Consider the following 21,384-nt stretch of genomic DNA (forward strand, 5'->3'; position numbering starts at 1 on the left):
AGAATAACCTCAGATGAAAACTTCCATGGAAATACTACTTCACTGATCAAAGGAATCCTTGAGGCACTGTCCTGATTTCTATTTTCACCATCCAAAGCTAGTTATTTTAACAACATTTTACTTTACTCAAGCGTAACTATTCACTGGAGGCAGTACAATGCTATCCATTTTTGTCTGGGCATCCTCACTTCATGTTGCTAACATCAAATACCACACCCAAGATATGCTTCTAAGTCAAACTAAATCACGTTGCAATGGCAGCCACCCAGTGTTCCTTGGACGCTTCCAAAAACAAAAGATAAATGAGTGTGGCTATTAACATTTAATAAAAGAAAAACATTCTCAAGTCCTATTTTATAAACTTAAAAAGGTTTCATAATCAACCAAAAAACAGATAAATAAATAAAAACCCCTATACATTAGCATGAACTGGGTATTCTGGCATTCACTGAGCACTTTACATCAAGCAAAAACTGGGCAAACCCCTGAAGATGCCAGCCACTGAATTACCTGAGGGGGCTCACACCACACGCAATGAGGGGGCCACAACAGACCATCTCAAGCAACAGCCATGATTAAGGATTAAGACTGAAAGAGCTGCTAGGGGAACACAGAGGTATAACCTTACCTACTTAAGCATCCAACCCCACAGGTGTAATTAAGTGGCATTCAGGGGGAGTTTAGGGGAGGCCATGGTCACTGCTTATCATCAACTCTGGAAAGTATCCTACAACATCCCTATAAATCCGTGTCCTATAACATATGGGGGGAAATCTACATACAATACTCACTGAGGATCTAAGCACAAGCAACTATGAAGTATTACGTCTTATAAGGCATGGTCTCTAGCTTTAATAGTTCAAAATCTACTAGGGAGAAAGATTATAAATAAAATTATTTGCCAGATGAGTCACTGCAGAAAGAAAATGCCAAGAGTTTTAAGAGGAAAAAAAATCAATGTAAGCAATGAAGTCTCATGAAAGAGGTCAAACTTAAAAGGAAGTTTTCAAAAGGAAAAGAACTAGAAATCACTGAATATACCCCTCACACCTCACACCTCTCAGATGTAATTTCATTGGCTGAGATTAAATGCTTTACCTGAAATCAATTAAAACAGAGTAGTGATTTAAACCGGAGAAGGCAATGGCACACCACTCCAGTACTCTTGCCTGGAAAATCCCATGGATGGAGGAGCCTGGAAGGCTACAGTCCAGGGGGTCGCTGAGGGTCAGACACAACTAAGCGACTTCACTTTCACTTTTCACTTTCATGCATTGGAGAAGGAAATGGCAACCCACTCCAGCGTTCTTGCCTAGAGAATCCCAGGGACGGGGAAGCCTGGTGAGCTGCCGTCTATGGGGTCGCACAGAGCTGGACACGACTGAAGTGACTTAGCAGCAGCAGCAGTGATTTAAACAGGCTGGCTACTGTTTATAATAGGCAGGACATGGAAGCAACCTAGATGTCCATCAGCAGATGAATGGATAAGAAAGCTGTGGTACATATACACAATGGAGTATTACTCAGCCATTAAAAAGAATACATTTGAATCAGTTCTAATGAGGTGGATGAAACTGGAGCCTATTATACAGAGTGAAGTAAGCCAGAAAGAAAAACACCAATATGGTATACTAACGCATAATATGGAATTTAGAAAGATGGTAATGACAACCCTGTATACGAGACAGCAAAAGAGACACAGATATATAGAACAGTCTTTTGGACTCTGTGGGAGAGGGAGTGGGGGATGATTTGGGAGAATGGCATTAAAACATGTATAATATCATATAAGAAACGAGTCACCAGTCCAGGTTCAATGCAGGATACAGGAAGCTTGGGGCTGGTGTACTAGGATGACCCAGAGGGATGGTATGGGGAGGGAGGTGGGAGGGGGGTTCAGGATGGGGAACATGTGTACACCCGTCACAGATGCATGTTGATGTATGGCAAAACCAATACAATATTGTAAAGTAAAAAATAATAATAACAATAAATAAATAAACAAAAATAAACAGGGCTGGCTGTGACTGCTTTGCCTGCTATCTGCCCTAGGCATTACTTCAGGATTAAAGGAAGACTTTGGGTAAAAATGAATACAATGGGGAGGGCCCATAAGGCAGAGAGAAAAGTATGAGCCAAGCCTCAGAGTGGACAAAAGAAGGTCTTATAAGGAACTGTGAGCAGCAGTGCTAGAAAGGAAGGAGAGCTTTTTGATGAAGAGGCTTGAACTTTAGGCTAAGGAGTTTAGATGGCTTTTATCCTGTCTACAGTGGAAAACACTTGAGTCTTTGAGCAGGGTGCATTATTTGATAACAGAGGCATTTTAGACATTAACACAGAGTAGGTGTTCAAAATCCAACCAAGGAAACGGCATCAGCCTTCTGCAGGGAAAATGGGTGCATTCAGGTTTAGTGTGGAACTGCCTGTCCAAGGTTGGTTGGTCGTCTAAGGAATAGGAAATACATGAGAAACCAATGAAAGAAAGCATTGGCAGATTTGGGAGAAACAACAGAAAATAGGGTCAATATTAGGGAGAGTTATTTTGGGTTTAAACCATTTTGAATCCCAGTTATATTTTCTCAGTCTGGTCTATTTTAATCTCCCTTTGGGAAAAAAAATACATCTCTTCTTTAATAGAAAAAGACTTCAAATACTACTTCTCATTCCAGAATTTACTAAATAAAATTATATCTATTTTCCTAAACATCTCACAATTTAACATTCTTCAGTAACATTCCTACCCATTCTTCCCAGTATCAGTTCAGTTCAGTTCAGTCGCTCAGTTGTGTCCGACGCTTTGTGACCCCATGAATCGCACCACTCCAAGTCTCCCTGTCCATCACCAACTCCCAGAGTCCACCCAAACCCATGTCCATTGAGTCGGTGATACCATCCAACTATCTCATCCTCTGTCGTCCCCTTCTCCTCCCACCTTCAATCCTTCCCAGCATCAGAGTCTTTTCAAATGAATCAGCTCTTCGCAACAGGTGGCCAAAGTATTGGAGTTTCAGCTTCAACATTAGTCCTTCCAATTAACATCCAGGACTGATCTCCTTTAAGATGGACTGGTTGGATCTCCTTGCAGTCCAAGGGACTCTCAAGAGTCTTCTCCAACACCACAGTTCAAAGCATCAATTCTTCAGCGCTCAGCCTTCTTCACAGTCCAACTCTCACATCCATACATGACTACTGGAAAAACCATAGCCTTGACTAGACAGCCCTTTGCTGACAAAGTAATGTCTCTGCTTTTGAATATGCTATCTAGGTTGGTCATAACTTTCCTTCCAAGGAGTAAGCACCTTTTAATTTCATGGCTGCAGTCACCATCTGCAGTGATTTTGGAGCCCCCCAAAATAAAGTCAGCCACTGTTTCCACTGTTTCCCCATCTATTTGCCATGAGGTGATGGGACCAGATGCTGTGATCTTTGTTTTCTGAATGTTGAGCTTTAAGCCACTTTTTCACTCTCCTCTTTCACTTTCATCAAGAGGCTCTTTAGTTCTTCTTTACTTTCTGCCATAAGGGTGGTGTCATCTGCATATCTGAGGTTATTGGTATTTCTCCCGGCAATCTGGATTCCAGCTTGTGCTTCATCCAGCCCCGCATTTCTCATGATGTACTCTGTATAGAAGTTAAATAAGCAGGGTGACAATATACAGCCTTGACATACTGATTTTCCTATTTGGAACCAGTCTCTTGTTCCACGTCCAGTTCTAACTGTTGCTTTCTGACCTGCATATAGGTTTCTCAACAGGCAGGTCAGGTAGTCTGGTATTCCCATCTCTTGAAGAATTTTCCATAGTTTATTGTGATCCACACAGTCAAAGGCTTTGGCATAGTCAATAAAGCAGAAATAGATGTTTTTCTGGAACTCTCTTGCTTTTTCAATGATCCAGGGGATGTTGGCAATTTGATCTCTGGTTCCTCTGCCTTTTCTAAAACCAGCTTGAACATCTGGAAGTTCATGGTCCATGTATTGCTGAAGCCTGGCTTGGAGAATTTTGAGCATTGCTTTACTAGCATGTGAGATGAGTGCAATTGTGCAGTAGTTTGAGCATTCTTTGGCATTGCCTATGAAAAGTACTAATTTTTTGGCCTGTACAAAAACAACAACAACAAAAGCCCTGTAATCTCTTTTATAAGACACACTCTTTCCCTTTTACAATAATTATGTTTTGGCAGTGTGGCACCCCACTCCAGTACTCTTGCCTGGAAAATCCCATGGACAGAGGAGCCTGGTAGGCTGCAGTCCATGGGGTCACTAGGAGTCGGACATGACTGAGCAACTTCACTTTCACTTTTCACTTTCATGCATTGGAAAAGGAAATGGCAACCCACTCCAGTGTTCTTGCCTGGAGAATCCCATGGATGGGGGAGCCTGGTGGGCTGCCGTCTACGGGGTCGCACAGAGTTGGACACGACTGAAACGACTTAGTAGTAGTAATAGTTACGCCCTATTGTTTTAGCCAGCCTCCCAGATGGCCATCAATGAATTCTGTCTTGTGTAAACTCTTCTTACAATGAACAGACTTATGTAACCAACTGGATATTATAAAACTGACAGTATAACTTCCACACTTAGGTCATCAAAGGCACGGCAGTTTCCATCTTGCTTCGTGGATCACCTCTGCAGGAAACCAGCTGCCATGTTAGTAGGACACTCAAGCATCAACTGAGGCCTCCTGCCAACAGCCATGTGAGTGGATCCTCCAGCCCCTGTCAACCTTCAGATGACTGCAGCCCTTGCTGACACACTGGTCACAACCTCATGAGACCCTGAGCCAGAACCACCAACCAAGCTTCTCTCAAACTCCTGACCCACATACACTACAAGATAATAAATGTTTGTTGTTTTAAGCCACTAAGTTTTGAGATATTTTGTTACGCAGCAATAGATATCCAATATGCCTATATTTCAAATATGGCTAATATAGGAAGTATTTTGACATCCAAAACAGTTCTCAAAAATGCCACCATTAGTTGGCATCTTCACTATCAGTTGTCCATGGAAGAAGCCACCCACAATGCTTCTGAAATCTTTTCTCTGCATTAAAACTCCTGTCAAGAGCTCACCATTTTCTAGTTGCAGTTTAACTTACTGTGTCCCCAGAGGCATGACCTCACAAAGCCTGGGTTTTAAGGTACTGCTGCTGCTGAGTCACTTCAGTCATGTCTGACTCTGTGCGACCCCATAGATGGCAGCCCATGAGGCTCCCCCGTCCCTGGGATTCTCCAGGCAAGAACACTGGAGTGGGTACATCTGCCACTTTTCCACACAAAGCACTGTCCCAAATTATCCTGCTTTTTATTCTTAATCATTTAACGTTAGACTATCCAGAGGAATTGACCTGTTTCACAATAACTTAGTTTATCAAGTGCTCTGGGCAATGTCATTCGTAAAATATTAAGTGAATGGATTTTGGAATCTTCCCTAGGTAATTTTTCATCTACAAATAAATTTTCCTTTATTTCTAGTTTTCTATAATTATCTTTGATTAGATGGCATATAAAATTTGTTACATTTTGTTAACACTTCATTTTTAAAAATTTCAAATGTACTTGAAAGCCACAAAAATATAACAGAGACTCACCAGTTGCTAACACTTTTCCACATTCACTTTATCACTATCTACCCACACACCAGACCACCTGACCTGCCTCTTGAGAAATTTTTATGCAGGTCAGGAAGCAACAGTTAGAACTGGACATGGAACAACACACTGGTTCCAAATAGGAAAAGAAGTACATCAAGGCTGTATATTGTCACCCTGCTTATTTAACTTCTATGCAGAGTACATCAAGAGAAATGCTGGGCTGAAGGAAGCACAAGCTGGAATCAAGATTGCCGGGAGAAATATCAATAATCTCAGATATGCAGATGACACCACCCTTATGGCAGAAAGTGAAGAGGAACTAAAAAGCCTCTTGATGAAGGTGAAAAGGAGAGAAAAAGTTGGCTTAAAACTCAACATTCAGAAAACGAAGATCGTGGCATCTGGTCCATCACTTCATGGGAAATAGATGGGAAAAGAGTGGAAACAGTGTCAGACTTTATTTTTGGGGGGCTCCAAAATCACTGCAGATGGTGACTGCAGCCATGAAATTAAAAGATGCTTACTCCTTGGAAGAAAAGTTATGACCAACCTAGATAGCATATTCAAAAGCAGAGACATTACTTTGCCAACAAAGGTCCGTCTAGTCAAGGCTATGGTTTTTCCTGTGGTCATGTATGGATGTGAGAGTTGAACAGTGAAGAAAGCTGAGTGCCGAAGAATTGATGCTTTTGAACTGTGGTGTTGGAGAAGACTCTTGAGAGTCCCTTGGACTGCAAGAAGACCCGACCAATCCATTCTGAAGGAGATCAGCCCTGGGATTTCTTTGGAAGGAGTGATGCTAAAGCTGAAACTCCAGTACTTTGGCCACATCATGCGAAGAGTTGACTCATTGGAAAAGACCCTGATGGTGGGAGGGATTGGGGGCAGGAGAAGGGGACGACAGAGGATGAGATGGCTGGATGGCATCACTGACTCGATGGATGTGAGTCTGAGTGAACTCCGGGAGTTGGTAATGGACAGGAAGGCCTGGCGTGCTGCGATTCATGAGGTTGCAAAGAGTCAGACACAACTGAGCGACTGAACTGAACTGAACTGAACCCACACATACAAAGGCAATATATATAGATTTCATTAACCATTTGAAAGTAAATTGAGTAAACAGTATATATACTAATACTTCTAAATACTTCAATTTACATTTCCTAAGAATAAGAATGTTCACCCATATCATCCAATTGTCTAAGTGAAGAAATTTAACACTGATGCCATACTACCATCTAATATGTAGACCTATTTCAAATTTCACTATGTCCTAATAATGCAATTATTTTAACAATCTTTCACACAGACACTTTTCAAAGCCTTTGCTGAAGAACAAACATTGGTTGTCTCAATCAGCAAACAGTGGTGAAGGTGATGTCTGCCCTCAATGAGTTTACAACATAATGTGAGAGGTATATCATTGTTGTTCAGTTGCCAAGTCACGCCTGACCCTCTGCGATCCCATTGAGTTGGCTGTATCATAATAAGACAATGAAAACTGTGATTAGGGTCCAAATAAGTTAACAAAATAAGTATGGGAGTTTGGAAAGTATTTCTAGTTGGCGAGCAGGGATAAGAGGTGCCATATTGAGGACTGTGCTGGGTAGACGGCACAGAAGAGGTTGCACCAGAAGGAATTAGGAGGTGCAAAAGCAGAAAGCAGATTCTCAGAGGGGAGAGCCAATGGGCAAGTCTGTCTGGACCACAGAGTGGAAAAGCTTGTGAACGGAAGAGGAACTATAGAGACAGGCCAGGGATGGTACTGAATGTTATGGCTTAAGATTCACTCAAGATAAAATATCCAAACACAGCATGAGACCTCAGGCAGTCTAAGAATAAATGTGTGTAAGAAAAATGAACTAGAAAATAAAATTTGATCAGCCCAGAAAGAAAGGGAGACTTACTGCTTTTTGTTTTCTTTCAACCAACAACACTGATTAAAGAAGCTGAACATTTCAGGTTTGACCAATCCCTTGACACAATACAAAGAGGAAAAAAATCCAATGGAAACAGAATGAATAACAAAAGAAGCCAATCTCCTTTAAAAAGGAAAAGTCAAATTAAAATAAAGGGTGGCGGTGGTTTAGTCGATAAGTCATGTCCGACTCTTTGGGGACTCCATGTACTATAGCTCACCAGGTTCCTCTGTCCAAGGTATTTTCCAGGCAAGAATACTGGAGTAGGTTGCCATTTCCCTCTCAAGGGGATCTTCCCCACACAGGGATTGAACCTGGGTCTCCTGCACTCCTGGAGAAGGGACAGGCTACCCACTCCAGTATCCTTGGGCTTCTCTAGTGGCTCAGCTGGTAAGGAATCCACCTGCAATGTGGGAGACCTGGGTTCAATCGCTGGGTTGGGAAGATCCCCTGGAGAAGGGAAAGGCTACACACTCCAGTATTCCAGCCTGGAGAATTCCATGGACTGTATAGATCATGGGGTCGCAAAAAGTCGGACATGACTGAGCGACTTTCACTTTCACTCCTGCACAGCAGGCAGATTCTTTACCAACTGAGCCACCTAGGACGGTAAGAGGAGAAATAGAGTTCTCTGATGTGCAGCTGGACACGTGAGTGTCAGCAGAACCTTAGGTCTTTTCTTGCACCTGGGGGTAGGAGAAAGAAAAAGATAATAGTATTTGCACAATCCCTCTCTCAGAAGGGTCCTTTTCAGTGGCCCATAGTAGGATAGATGATGGTCATTCTGCACCATCGCTGGCATGACAAAGGGACACTTACATGTCACCTGCTTGCCCAACTCTAGGTCATTGCACTAATCCTCAGTTCCTGAGCTACTCAACCATTAGGCACATCTGAGCAATCCAAGACAAGCCTTCTTTTCCTCCAAGGTCATTTCTTAGAATAGAAAATACAGAGGAATGCAAACCCCGTAAGGAGAAGAGTTTCTATGGAATTAAGATGTTAGGCAGAGGATGAGATGATTGGATGGCATCACTGACTCAATGGACATGAGTCTGAGTAAGCTCTGGGGCTTGGTGATAACAGGGAAGCCTGGTGTGCTGCAGTCCATGGGGCTACAAAGAATCAGACACAACTGAGCGACTGAACTGAACTGAAGATGTTAGAAAATTTCCCTGTCAATTGCATACATCTAGATTCTATTAGGAGAAGGCAATGGCAACCCACTCCAGTACTCTTGTCTGGAAAATCCCATGGACAGAGGAACCTGGTGGGCTGTAGTCCATGGGGTCGAGAAGAGTCAGACACAACTGAGAGACTTCACTTTCACTTTTCACTTTCATGCATTGGAGAAGGAAATGGCAACCCACTCCAGTGTTCTTGCCTGGAGAATCCCAGGGACAGGGGAGCGTGGAGGGCTGCCGTCTATGGGGTCACACAGAGTCAGACATGACTGACGTGACTTAGCAGCAGCAGCAGATTCTATTAAGGCAAACACACATAGAGTATTGCTCTACTTTTAATACTTCATAACGAGCTATATAATTGAAGTTCTTAACATTCATTTGGCTCCCCCAGATTTTCCAGGGCACTGTATATGTCCTGGGTCCACAGAGCTTTTGTGCTAAAAAAAAAAAAAATGGGACAGAAAGTTACAGTTTAAGTCTTTATGGAATCCAATCAAAATTCTTTCATTTTATGGATGGAATAATTGAAGCCCTAATGATGGATGACTCCACCATGATCACAGAGCTACTTTGTGAATGGTTCAAAACTAGAAACCAGAACTCAGGTTTCTTAACTCCAGTCAAACTACCTCTCCATCAGGTATAATAGTCATAGTCTTTCTAAAATAATACTCTATCTGTGCACTGGAACCTCTTAAAATGCAAATTCATTCAAAGTTAGATTTCTAAGTGACTAAGCTATTTCCTGGTCAAAACTGAAAATGTGAATTTAGAAAGTATACAAGGTATTTCCATGTTTAGACTGCCCAGATGTTTCAAAAACTCCGTAACAGCACAACTCCATGGCCATTCTTCCCTGGACTACTCAGTTCAGAACCGCTAATCCAGACCAGGATGTGGAGTGACCACAGACATCTCGAGCAGCAGGCATTGCCACAAAAAAAAGTCTGGACACATTTATCCTCGTGGTTTTAAACCCACATGGTGAAAAGCTTTGAAGCTTTCAGACAAAATGTGAGGGAACTGCTGAGGAAATGCAAGTGAGTGAGTGAAGTCTCTCAGTCGTGTCTGACTCTTTGCGACCCCATGGACTGCAGCCTACCAGGCTCCTCCATCCATGGGATTTTCCAGGCAAGAGTACTGGAGTGGGTTGCCATTTCCTTCTCCAGGGCATCTTCCCCAGTCAAGGATTGAAACCAGGTCTCCCACATTGTAGGCAGACGCTTTACTGTCTGAGCCACCGGGAAGTGCAAGTAGGCAGAAGGTAATTACTCAAAGCTGTACTTGGCCAGGACGTTCAGGAGAAAACGCAGGGGCTGTCATCCCTCCCATCTCCACTTCCTCACCAACAGCATCTATATGCAAATCTGAGAAGCCACAACCCAAACCCCAACTTTATGGCTCTTAAAATAGGACTTTGTTTTAGTAGACAAAGTGACACATGCTGAAGCAGAAGCACCGCTTCCCGTGGTGTCTAGACAGATCTTTTATTCAAGAAGTGACCCTGTCTGACCCGGAATAATAGTTGGAAAACAATCTCATGTTGTTAGGAAAGTTAAGAGCCATTCTCCGTACTACTTCCTTCATTCACATTATCCATAACAATCCCTTCCGATTACCTGGCATCTCCTTATTTGTCTTTCTCTGCCATTTTCAGGGAAATTCAGAATCTGGATGCTACGGGGACCGAAAGGTATAGCAACTGACATTGTAATCTGGCCCAGAGTCAAACTTCAATCACTAATGAATTCACTCATTCTCACTTTGCTTTGCTTCCAGTTCAGAAATATTAGCCAGGAAAGGAGCTTTAATGCCAATGTGTCTTTCTTATAAACCTCCAGAATGTCTAAGATTCATCTACTTTTTGTGTGAAAATAGCTGTTAACAGGAAGTTGGTCCAATACTCTAATGTCGTGGACAATGATGCCATGATCAAGTGAAATTCTGTGTACACCCAAGGTCACAAACCTACTTGATAAACAGCTTCTCAAGATCCTTGTACAACATTATGACTTGCTACACATAAAGATAATAAAGATGAAATTACTTTTGTTCCCCTGCAACTGATGCCAGTCTTAACAGAATAGAAACACACAAATTATAGGCTCCAGAGTTCCTATAGAAGTTTGTCACTAAAATACTGACAAAATGGCCAAGACTTTAATCAGGTAACTAGTGAATGCTTTTTTTCATTCCAAGGAGGAGGAGTTTACTCACAGTGGGTTATGCCCACCCAATCTGTGCATCGAGGGAGAGGAGTAGACACAGCCTCAAAAAAGCTTTGCTATTGGCTGAGGCAAAGGAGTTGATGAAAGATAAACGGACGTTCCAAATCCTCAGCACAATGATGCCTTTTTGATTCTTTGTGATATCCTTAGTACCTAGAACAGCACCTCACAGAGAGGAGGGCCAAAGAATGAATGAAGAACAAGTGACTAAATGAATTTAAAGAATAATAAAGTACAGAGAAGAGTCAAGTACGTAGACTTAACTAAAGACTTTAAGAAGACTAGCTTGAAAAAAAGGTTTGGGTCTGGTAGGACTTCTCAAGCAAGATTTGGAACTGGTGAACTGAACAAATCAAAATCTTTTGAAAGCAAATATATTCCAAATCATGGGTTTTTCAAGAACTAATAATGTTTATGTACCATGAGGCCATTGTGCGTCTCTTATATAACTTAAACTTCCTTTTATTTTAAAAAAATTCTGGTGGAAGACTTGGTTACTTTGAAATAGGGCATAATTTTACAACTCTTATGGGTATTTAATTTTTCTCTCTCATTCTCAGCCAATTATGCTTGATCTTCTTATTGGAAATGTTTCTTGTTAATCTATTTTTCATTACTTTTTAGGGCTTAAGGCAATTTTCCAATGGCAAAATCATTGCGAGAGTTCTCATTTCTTATCTCAAGTATTTATAAGCTTTGTATATTCTAGGATGATTTTACAACTATCTTTTAACATAATCTTTGGCAATTTTATCGGCTTTCCAAAGTACTTTTAAAATTCATTTTCAGTCAGTAATGCCAATTGTATCTAACATCTTACAGAAAAACTCAACCAAATTTTTTGGCCAACTCAATACTTAGAATGGTCCCAGCACTTTAAATTCTTTATCACTTTTATATCTTAGCAAAAAACTATCAGGAATGAGGAAATGGCCAATATTTTTTGGCTCTTCCTGAGTCATTAAGTTTTTAAATTTTAATATTGATATCTGAAATAAAGAGTTGAGAGATATATGCCTCTATCATTTATTATTAACTTAGTTTCTCTCTTCATTCTAACTACAGCAACGAACAGTTCAATAATATTGGTCTTTTAGTTTGACCTTTTGTTGCAAAGATAAAGTAGGTTTTAAAGCCAAGCTTTTCAACTTATCTTTTTTTCCAATTAACCTCCAATTCGTCCTCCATGTTGTCACCAATTCTCTCAAAACACAAATCAGAACGTCAGAATTTCATACTTAAAGCTTTTGAGAACTCACCTTTGTGGTAAAGTCCAAACTGGCCTTCATTCACTCCACATGATCTGAGTGACCCGTCACCCAGCAAGTTCACACAGCTATTTATCACTTCTAAATATCACTTGAGCAATCCTTGCTACTTGAATTTCCCCAAATATTACATGTCCTCACTCCTCTCTCTTTCCCCAGGTTATTCTCTTCTTGGAATGCCTGTAACTATCTGGTCAACTTAATTCTCACCAGTTCCTCAAGAATCAAAAGTTACTTCCTCTTAGAAGAGCTCCCAGGCCAATCTAAACATTCTTCTTCTTTGCCCTCATAACCCTGGGGCATCAGGGAATAGATGATGTGGACTTTGTCAGAGGGAAACCACACTATTTTCTTGGCCATTTTCTTACTCATCTCTCCACTAGCTGGTAAATTCCCTGACAGGGAATTCATCTCTACATGTTCATCTCTACATCATCTCTACATGTTCTTACCATATATGCAGGGCTCAATAATGTTTCTTAACCACTGATTGAATGAATTAATGACCCATAGGAAAAAATAAACCTCAGAATATGTACATCAGTTGTCCTGGATCTTGAAATATTTTTCCCAATATTAAAAAAAAAGAAATGAAAGCTCTAAGTTTTATCCCATTTAATTGTTAAACTCGACTACTGCAAAAGGAAATCCTGGAGTTGAAATAAAATGATTGCAATACCAGTGAATATAAACACGGAAAACCAATGAAAGCTTTACTAGAAAAATACCTGCTCTAATTAGAGAAAAAAAAGCGTTGCTTCTATAGAGAGCTTATAGATATCTTTCAAGGACTTAATTGAAGTTAGTTATTCTGTGAATTCATTTAAAAGCTCAAGGCTTTCTTTTCATTGGCATTCCTTTATTCTCAGTATGTGGCCCTGCTCAAACATGGCTGCATTTGGTCATGATTGTTGTGGATCCATATTCATCTCAGCTGTGGGCAAAGGGAGGTGACCATGAGCATATATTTGGGAGTGGTAAAGAGAGAAATCAGGATGTGCTGAGATTCAGGCAATACAAGGAACGAAGGAAGGTACAGGAGTCGGGGACAAAGGAACAGTGGAATCAAACTCTCAATGAGCCTTGTGCTGTGCCTGCTGCTGCTAAGTTGCTTCAGTTGTGTCCGACTCTGTACAACCCAATAGACGGCAGCCCACCAGGCTCCCCCGTCCCTGGGATTCTCCAGGCAAGAACATTGGAGTGGGTTGCCATTTCCTTCTCCAATGCATGAAAGTGAAAAGTGAAAGTGAAGTCACTTAGTCCTGTCCGACTCTTAGCGACCCCATGGACTGCAGCCTACCAGGTTCCTCTGTCCATGGGATTTTCCAGGCAAGAGTACTGGAGTAGGGTGCCTAGAACTTGGGAAAAGTTGAGTCCCTATGGCTGAAGAGTACAATTCCTAGGGCCTTTCTGTGTGGGTTGGTAGAGAGACCCATCTTAGCAAACTTCACCAGAAAAACAATATCTGGAACACACCATAACAAACCCTCAGTAATTAGCAGATTATTACATCTATAATAACTGAAAAATCACCACACTTCAATGAGTTCATGAAGTGAAATATAAAAAGTTTAGAAAAGAAAAAGGTTAATATAAAATATTTATTTTTCTCTTTCTGACTTACTTCACTCTGTATAATAAGCTCTAGGTTCAACCACCTCATTGGAATTGACTCAAATGTGTTCTTTTTACAGCTGAGTAATATTCCATTGTATATATGTACCACAATTTCTTTATCCATTCATCTGTCGATGGACATCAAGGTTGCTTCCATGTCCTAGTTATTGTAAACAGCGCTGCAATGAACGCTGGGGTACATGTCTTTTTCAATTATGGTTTCTTCACGGTATATACCTATTATATATGGAATCTAGAAAGATGGTACTGATAATCCTATATGCAAGGGCGCAATGGAGATGCAGACAGTGAACAGACTTGGTGATACAGTGGGGGAAGGAGAGTGTGGCATGAATTGAGAGAGTAACATGGAAACATATATATTACCATATGTAAAATAGATAGCCGGTGGTAATTTGCTATATGACACAGGAAGCTCAAATCCAGTGCTCTGTGACAATCTAGAGGCATGGGATGGGGTGGGACATGGGAGAAAGGTTCAAGAGGGAGGGGACATACATATACCTATGGTTGATTCATGTTGATGTTTGGCAGAAACCAACACAATATTGTAAAGCAACTATCCTCCAATTAAAAATAAATAAATTAAAAACCAATCAAACCTTAAAAAAGGGGAAAGCTTATATTATAAAGTAATTCAAAATATATACTTGAAATATAGAAAGTAAAGATAGGGATCCATATACTTTTAGGCTTAATTTTGAGAACTCTCTAAGGTCTTCAATAGTGTCTGATGAAGGTCCCATTGTGACTACAAGCAACAGAACACTCCTAATGCACATGAGTGTTTGTTCATTACCCAAATAAGGAAAGAAAGTGAGAAGCACAGGTGGACATGAACGCACATCAAATATAATGTTAAGAATAAATAAATAAACTGTAACATTAACATCGATATAGACAGGTTTCATGGTGAATAATACCTCTACTTTCAAGCAGATTCTAATAACTCTTTAAGGGCAATTTGGACCAAAAACGCTCAAGGTAACTGAACTAAAGCCATGTGTTCTGAACTCTGCAGGACTATAGGCTTTTCAACCTGTGACATTTTCTTTAATCTCTTTCCTTCCTCTGTTCTTGGTTTTTTAAATGTTATTTCCCTTTTGCCTTTATTATAAATACTCTTCCTTGACTCTGTGTTTAATTTCAAAATCTCTAATAGCAGTATCTTCACTTTATCATAAATATTGAAACTACAGACAGCAGAAAGCGTTCAAGATTAAGTTGACCCTATCATACTGAACACATTAATTTCCTTCTTATGAAAATATCCCTATAAACTATATTACTGTCGTTTGTTCAAGGTTTTAAACTTTCTAATCATTTAATTTTAAAAGGAAAAATAAAATCTAATGAATTTAAAGTATACATGAAGCCTATCTCAATTGAAGAATCTACGGAGGATGGAAATAGTTTCCTGCATGGATTATATTTTTCTTGCCCTGCTAATTTGAAAGGGTCTATGATTCATTTCTATGATTCCCTGTGGCAAACATGTACGCCTCCCTAATTGTTTGAAATTCAAACCATTACATAAGCTTCCTGTAAACTTATTTCTCTCTTTGCAATAATTTATTCTCTCATCCCACGTCTAATTAACAATGTTTCCAGGACATAAGCAAAAATATTCTTTACTCTTCTCACTAAAAACTGCATAGAAATCTCTGCTGGAACCAACTCTCCCCAACCTTCTTCTGGTACAGCAAGTTACCTTGGGCTGCTGGTCATCTTTTCACATAGCCAACCCATTCTCCTCAACTAGCTACAAACTCCTGAAATGCAGAGCTCAAGTCACTGTCTTGTCTTTTATTCCACTCCTCTTTAATTTTTACTACTTTCCCCATCTGCCAGAATACAACAGAGGTTCAACAAATGGTTGTTAATTGAAATAGGTCAAAACTTGGGGCACACAGCATTCACACTAAATTAACTAGTGATCTGAGAGGCTGAAGGGCAGCCAGGGGATTGTATCCTGTGAGTCCCAGACAGTTGATATGAGTCTAGAGGCTTGAGGTGAGAGATTAATAAACTGAGAATGGGATCCATACCTGAGGAAAACAAACCCCTAATAGTTTTGAGAAACCATCCCTGAAGTGATACGTTCCACCAGGAGGTGGCGCTTTAGCTCAGGACCACTCTTGGCCAAGTTTCCGCTTCGTTCAAAGGGTGACGCTATGAACCTGTAGAAACATTTACCCAGCGATGGAAATTATAGAAACATGAATTCTGTCATCCCAGATCTTGCTGTTAGGGGAAATATAAGAAAACAAATTAGAATCTCATTTAAAGAAAAGTTTTGCTTTTCCAGCAACTGTATAATCCTAGCTACAGTGTTTTGCTAGGAGGTCTCACTTTTTGATGCAAGGCATACATAGAGATGGTTTCTAAAAATAAATTTAATGTGGTAAGGTCTGAGTTTGCACATGCCTACCTTTATATTTGGCAAAAATATTTTTGGCATCAATGGCAGAAAATCTCTAAATGGATAAAGGTGGTAAAATGTGATTAGTAAGTATTGGATGTCATTTGAGGAAACAAGGGGCTTCCCTGGTGGCTCAGACGGTAAAGAATCACGTGAAATCCAGGAGACTCAGGTTCAGTCCTTGGGTCCAGAAGATCCCCTGGAGAAGGGAATGGCAACCCACTCCAGTATTCTTGCCTGGATAATTCTATGGACAGAGGAGCCTGGAAGGCTATAGTCTATGAAGTCACACAGAGTCAGACATGACTGAGTGACTAACACATTTTGAGTAAACAAATATGGACTGCCATTAACATTGGTATCCCTTTCCATAGATGTTTGTGTACAAATATTAAGTACATACAAGTTGCTGGTTCAAGGCTAATCATAATCAGATGAGCAGGTCAAGTTTATGCTTTATTAATACCAAGCTTGAAACTAAATTAAATCCTGACTTTGTGCTATGAATCATCTGCTTCACAGGGTTAGATTAAAAGAGCGGAATTTCAGAATATAGTCAACTAGAAATTCTCTTGGAAATACCCTGAAAAACTCAAAATTATGCATTAGGAGACACAGAAATGAACCAATAATTTTATAAAATGGGATCCAGGGCCTTTTCAAAATATTTAAACATCTTTAAGCTTATGGCCACCCTGGATTAGAAAGAAACAAAAAATCATCTCCATGATATAAATGCTGTTTTCAAATCTACACTATCCAAGAGTCATGTAGAAACGTTTAAACAATGAGCAGTGTTTGGCTGTCTTTCCCAAGAGCACCAATAGACCCAGCTCTAAATAATTCAGGAAGTGCTCCAGAGAAAGTTTCAAGCCACATTTTCTTACTATTGAGGACACTTTTTCTACCTGTCCCTAGTTACTAGATTCATTTTCTCTAATAATGTGCCAGACTCATGTTCATCATTAAAAAAGAAGGAAAAATAACATTAACGAAGACATTTGCTTTATAAACTGCCACAAAGACAGACTTTTTCAGATGTAATTATTTTCCAAGATAATTTATCTTATTAAAATATGGTAATTTACCATGGTTTCAGGTTATTTGAAACCTTTCTGGGATTGAAAGCTGAAGTTAATTTCTTGCTATAAACAGCATAATTTGAACTGAAGATATTCAGGGAGCATTTTATATTCACACAAGCACATAAAAGCTAAAACTGTTTATTCATATCCAAGGTACTTTAAGGAATCTGATGGTACCCCAGGAATCTGCATACGCTTCAGTACTGGAGTGCAAAGGGCAGATCAGAAAGGATAGAACTATCCTCCCAAAACTGATCCAACCTGTGCTGGCTGCGTCCTAGGCTGATAAGGACTTAGGAAGAAAGCCCTTGCAAAGATGTCATTTTTGACGACATCAGGATGCCCAAATCAAAAATCAGTGGGATTGGAGGCTTAATGAGGCACTTTGTTATTCCCTGCAATAAAAAATAGAGACGGAGTTCTTCAGGCTTAATTACCACATCTGTTATTAGGCACTTTACCGTGATTGACTGGAGTGTATGTCGGACACGGTGCCAAAAAAGCCTCCCCATGAAAGCAGCTCCTCGCTCGCTGCCTGAATGGCAGCAGCCTCTGTTACAACCAGGATTTCCACGGCCAACAGTCACAGCCTGGTGTGCACAAGCCCCTGTGCCAGCTGAAGGCACTTTTCCCTGGTGCCAGTTAAACTGGAAGCACAGCCTGGACTGCTTGCTCTGACTTCTTTTTTTCTCTCTCTCCTGTGGACTCCATTTCTATCATGCTCACCTAGGGCCCATGATTGGAGAAGGCGATGGCACCCCACTCCAGTACTCTTGCCTGGAAAATCCCATGGATGGAGGAGCCTGGTAGGCTGCAGTCCATGGGGTCGCTAAGAGTCGGACACGACGGAGCGACTTCACTTGCACTTTTCACTTTCATGCATTGGAGAAGGAAATGGCAACCCACTCCAATGTTCTTGCCTGGAGAATCCCAGGGACGTGGAAGCCTGGTGGGCTGCCGTCTATGGGGTCACACAGAGTCGGACACGACTGAAGCAACTTAGCAGCAGCATCAGCAGCAAGGCCCATGATAAACAACAGGCCCAGTGGAGAGAGGACAGAGCAGGGCAAGACCAGGAGGGCCCAGCTCTGGCTCTGTTGTGGTCCTACCTGCAGGCACTCACATTAGGAGCTCTGATGGGATCCTACCAATGAAGTGCATTTACTAGTTACCGAGCTAATCAGTACTCTTGCCTGGAAAATCCCATGGACGGAGAAGCCTGATGGGCTGCAGTCCATGGGGTCTCGAAGAGTCAGGCACGACTGAGCGACTTCACTTTCACTTTTCACTTGAAGGAAATGGCAACCCTCTCCAGTATTCTTGCCTGGAGAATCCCAGGGACAGAGGAGCCTAGTGGGCTGCTGTCTATAGGGTTGCACAGAGTCGGACACAACTGAAGCAACTTAGCAGCAGCAGCAGCAGAGCTAGTCATGACTTGAAAACATGAATCTAATCTGCAAAACCAGGATGCTGTCTTCTCAGGACCCCTAGATCCTTGGATGCCTTGTGCCCTACAAACCAACCACCAAATTGAATTTTAGGAACTTATCATCTCATTCTGTAATCTTTGCGAGCCCATGGATTGCAGCCACTCCCCCTCCTCCCTGCACCTCCCACCCCCCACCCCAGGTTCCTCTGTCCATGGAATTCTCCAGGCAAGAACACTGGAGTGAGTTGCCATGTCCTTCTCCAGGGTATCTTCCAGACCCAGGGATCAAACTCGGGTCTCCTGCATTGCAGACAGTTTCTTTACCATCTGAGCCATTGGGGATTTCTAACATATATATTAGGGAAACTTAAAGCCATCTCTCTGTGTCCCCAGGAAAGCTGCTCACTGATTCTTCCAAGTCTGTGTATGGCGGTAAGTGGGCATCTACTAATTAAACTGCAATTCATTTGAAAACAGCTGCCTTTTAAAAATATGCCATCCTTCAACTTAAAACTGCAAAAATCCAGACACCCAGTGCTCTCTCTATCTCTAAATCAAATTACTGTGCAGGCAGAAGCACTGGGACAATTATTAGCACAGAAAACCATTCTTCAGACCAGACATACAAGCAGGAAACCTCTTACCCAAACACATGCCAGGTAGGGAAACAAACACACACTCACCTAACCAGAGCTGTCTAAAGTAAACAATGGCCCGGTGCTAGAGAAGTTGTGACATATGGCTGTAACGTACGAGATCAGAAAAGATTACAACATGTATACCTTGTAAATATCCTTCCGGAACAATCAAGTATAAAGAAGAATGTCCTTGAGGCCTTCTCTCTGTGTTTAATTTGCTCTTAGAGGATGAGATTATATAAATTTATGACGCACTCCCCATTTGCATTTTTATACCAAGCAATACCCATGGTGTTTTGGGTATGTGGTTACTCTCAATGGTGATCTGTGCATAGACTATAACTCAGAAATAACAGTGAGTAAACCATGAGAAGTTGGCAAACAGGAAAAGGACTTTCTACTCTATTAGAAAAATCAGAGCAGCATTTAATAAAAATAAAAGGAATGTATGGTTTTCTGAAAAAGAATGAACATGTATAAAAGTCACTGTCTATACATTTGGAGGCATCTCAGATATGACATTTTCTCTGCCTTGGGATGGAGACTGTCAGTTCCCTAGAGGTTCACCCATAACGCCTGCCTACTTTTCAGCAATTTTTTCCAACTTGTGAGGGGAGGGAGGAAATGGGCTCTAGGAAACAGATCTCAGGCTTCTCAGACAAATGGCAGTCCATTTCAGTGTCACACACTTCCTGCAAGTCATGATTGCTGAAGAGCCCTCTCACGTTCCCCCGACTTCTGAAATGTGGCCTTTCTCTCCTCTATCCCTATAATATAAATGACGGAGGCTCGTTTTTAAACTAAGCCTTTCCCTTATTCTCTTTTCTGTTTATCCACAATGAGCCTTTGTGATCCCCTAAGAAAAGAAGAGAGATAGTAGAGCAGGGTGGAAGTGGAATCAACCAATTCTGAAATTATATAAAGTCTACTCTGACAGCAACAACAAAAAGAGAGCAATTTCAAAGCAATATTCATTCAAAAGATAAAATTATACAAATAATGGTTTTTGTGGTATTACAGAGAAAGAAGCTTTACATTAAAATACTTAAAAGCAATTTGGCAATAATTTCTCAGATATGATACCAAAAGCACAAGCAACAAAAGAAAAATGAGGTAAACTGGACTTCATAAAAATTAAAAACTTTATTTTTTAATCAAAGGACATTAGCAACAGAGAAAAGGCAACCCACCCAATGGGAAAAAAATATTTGCAAATTATATATCTGATAAGGGATCGATATCTAGACTATTAAAAAAACAAAGACTAACAACTCAGCAACAAAAAATAATTTAATTAAAAATGGGCACAGAACTTGAATAAATATTTCTTTAAAGAAGATACAGTATTGGCCAATATGCTCAGGAAAAGATGATCAACATCACTAATCACTAGGAAAATGCAAACTGAAACAATGAGATACCCCTCCACATCCATTAGGATTGCTATTATCAAAACACAAAACTAAAAAAAAAAACGAAAATAACAAGTGTTGGTAAGGATGAGAAGAATTTGGAAACGTGTGCATTCTTGGTGGGAATGTTAAACACTGTGCTGCTGTGGCAAACAGTATAGCTATTTCAATTAACTAAAAAAATAAACATGAAATTGCCATATGATACAATTCTACTTCTAGGTAAATACTCTAAAAGGTTTGAAAGCAGTGGCTCAAACAGATTTGTACACCAATGTTCATAACAGAATTATGCACAATATCCAAAAAGTAGGAGTAATACAAATGTCTACTAATGGATAAATGGATAAACAAAACGCAGTATATTTATACAACGGAATATTCAGTTCAGTTCAGTTCAGTCACTCAGTCGTGTCCGACTCTTTGCGACCCCATGAATCGCAACACGCCAGGCCTCCCTGTCCATCACCAACTCCCAGAGTTCACTCAGACTCATGTCCATCGAATCAGTGATTCCATCCAGCCATCTCATCCTCTGTCGTCCCCTTCTCCTCCTGCCCCCAAT

At 40.7% G+C, this 21,384-nt stretch overlaps 1 protein-coding gene across 3 annotated transcripts in view; it reads right to left on the reverse strand.

Annotated features, from left to right (window-relative positions):
• MEGF10 (multiple EGF like domains 10) overlaps positions 1 to 21,384 on the reverse strand; it is a 269,210-nt gene that overhangs the window by 136,898 nt on the left and 110,928 nt on the right. The window contains exon 1 of one of the 3 annotated variants that reach the window (XM_019964615.2): positions 12,187 to 12,391. The exons of the other annotated variants lie outside the window; for them this stretch is intronic. The gene's annotated coding sequence lies outside the window, so the exon portion shown is untranslated. Of the gene's footprint in view, positions 1 to 12,186; positions 12,392 to 21,384 lie in introns of those variants that run through there. 3 annotated transcript variants of the gene reach the window in all.

Source organism: Bos indicus, chromosome 7, assembly GCF_029378745.1.
Source record: "Bos indicus isolate NIAB-ARS_2022 breed Sahiwal x Tharparkar chromosome 7, NIAB-ARS_B.indTharparkar_mat_pri_1.0, whole genome shotgun sequence".
NCBI lineage: Eukaryota > Metazoa > Chordata > Mammalia > Artiodactyla > Bovidae > Bos > Bos indicus.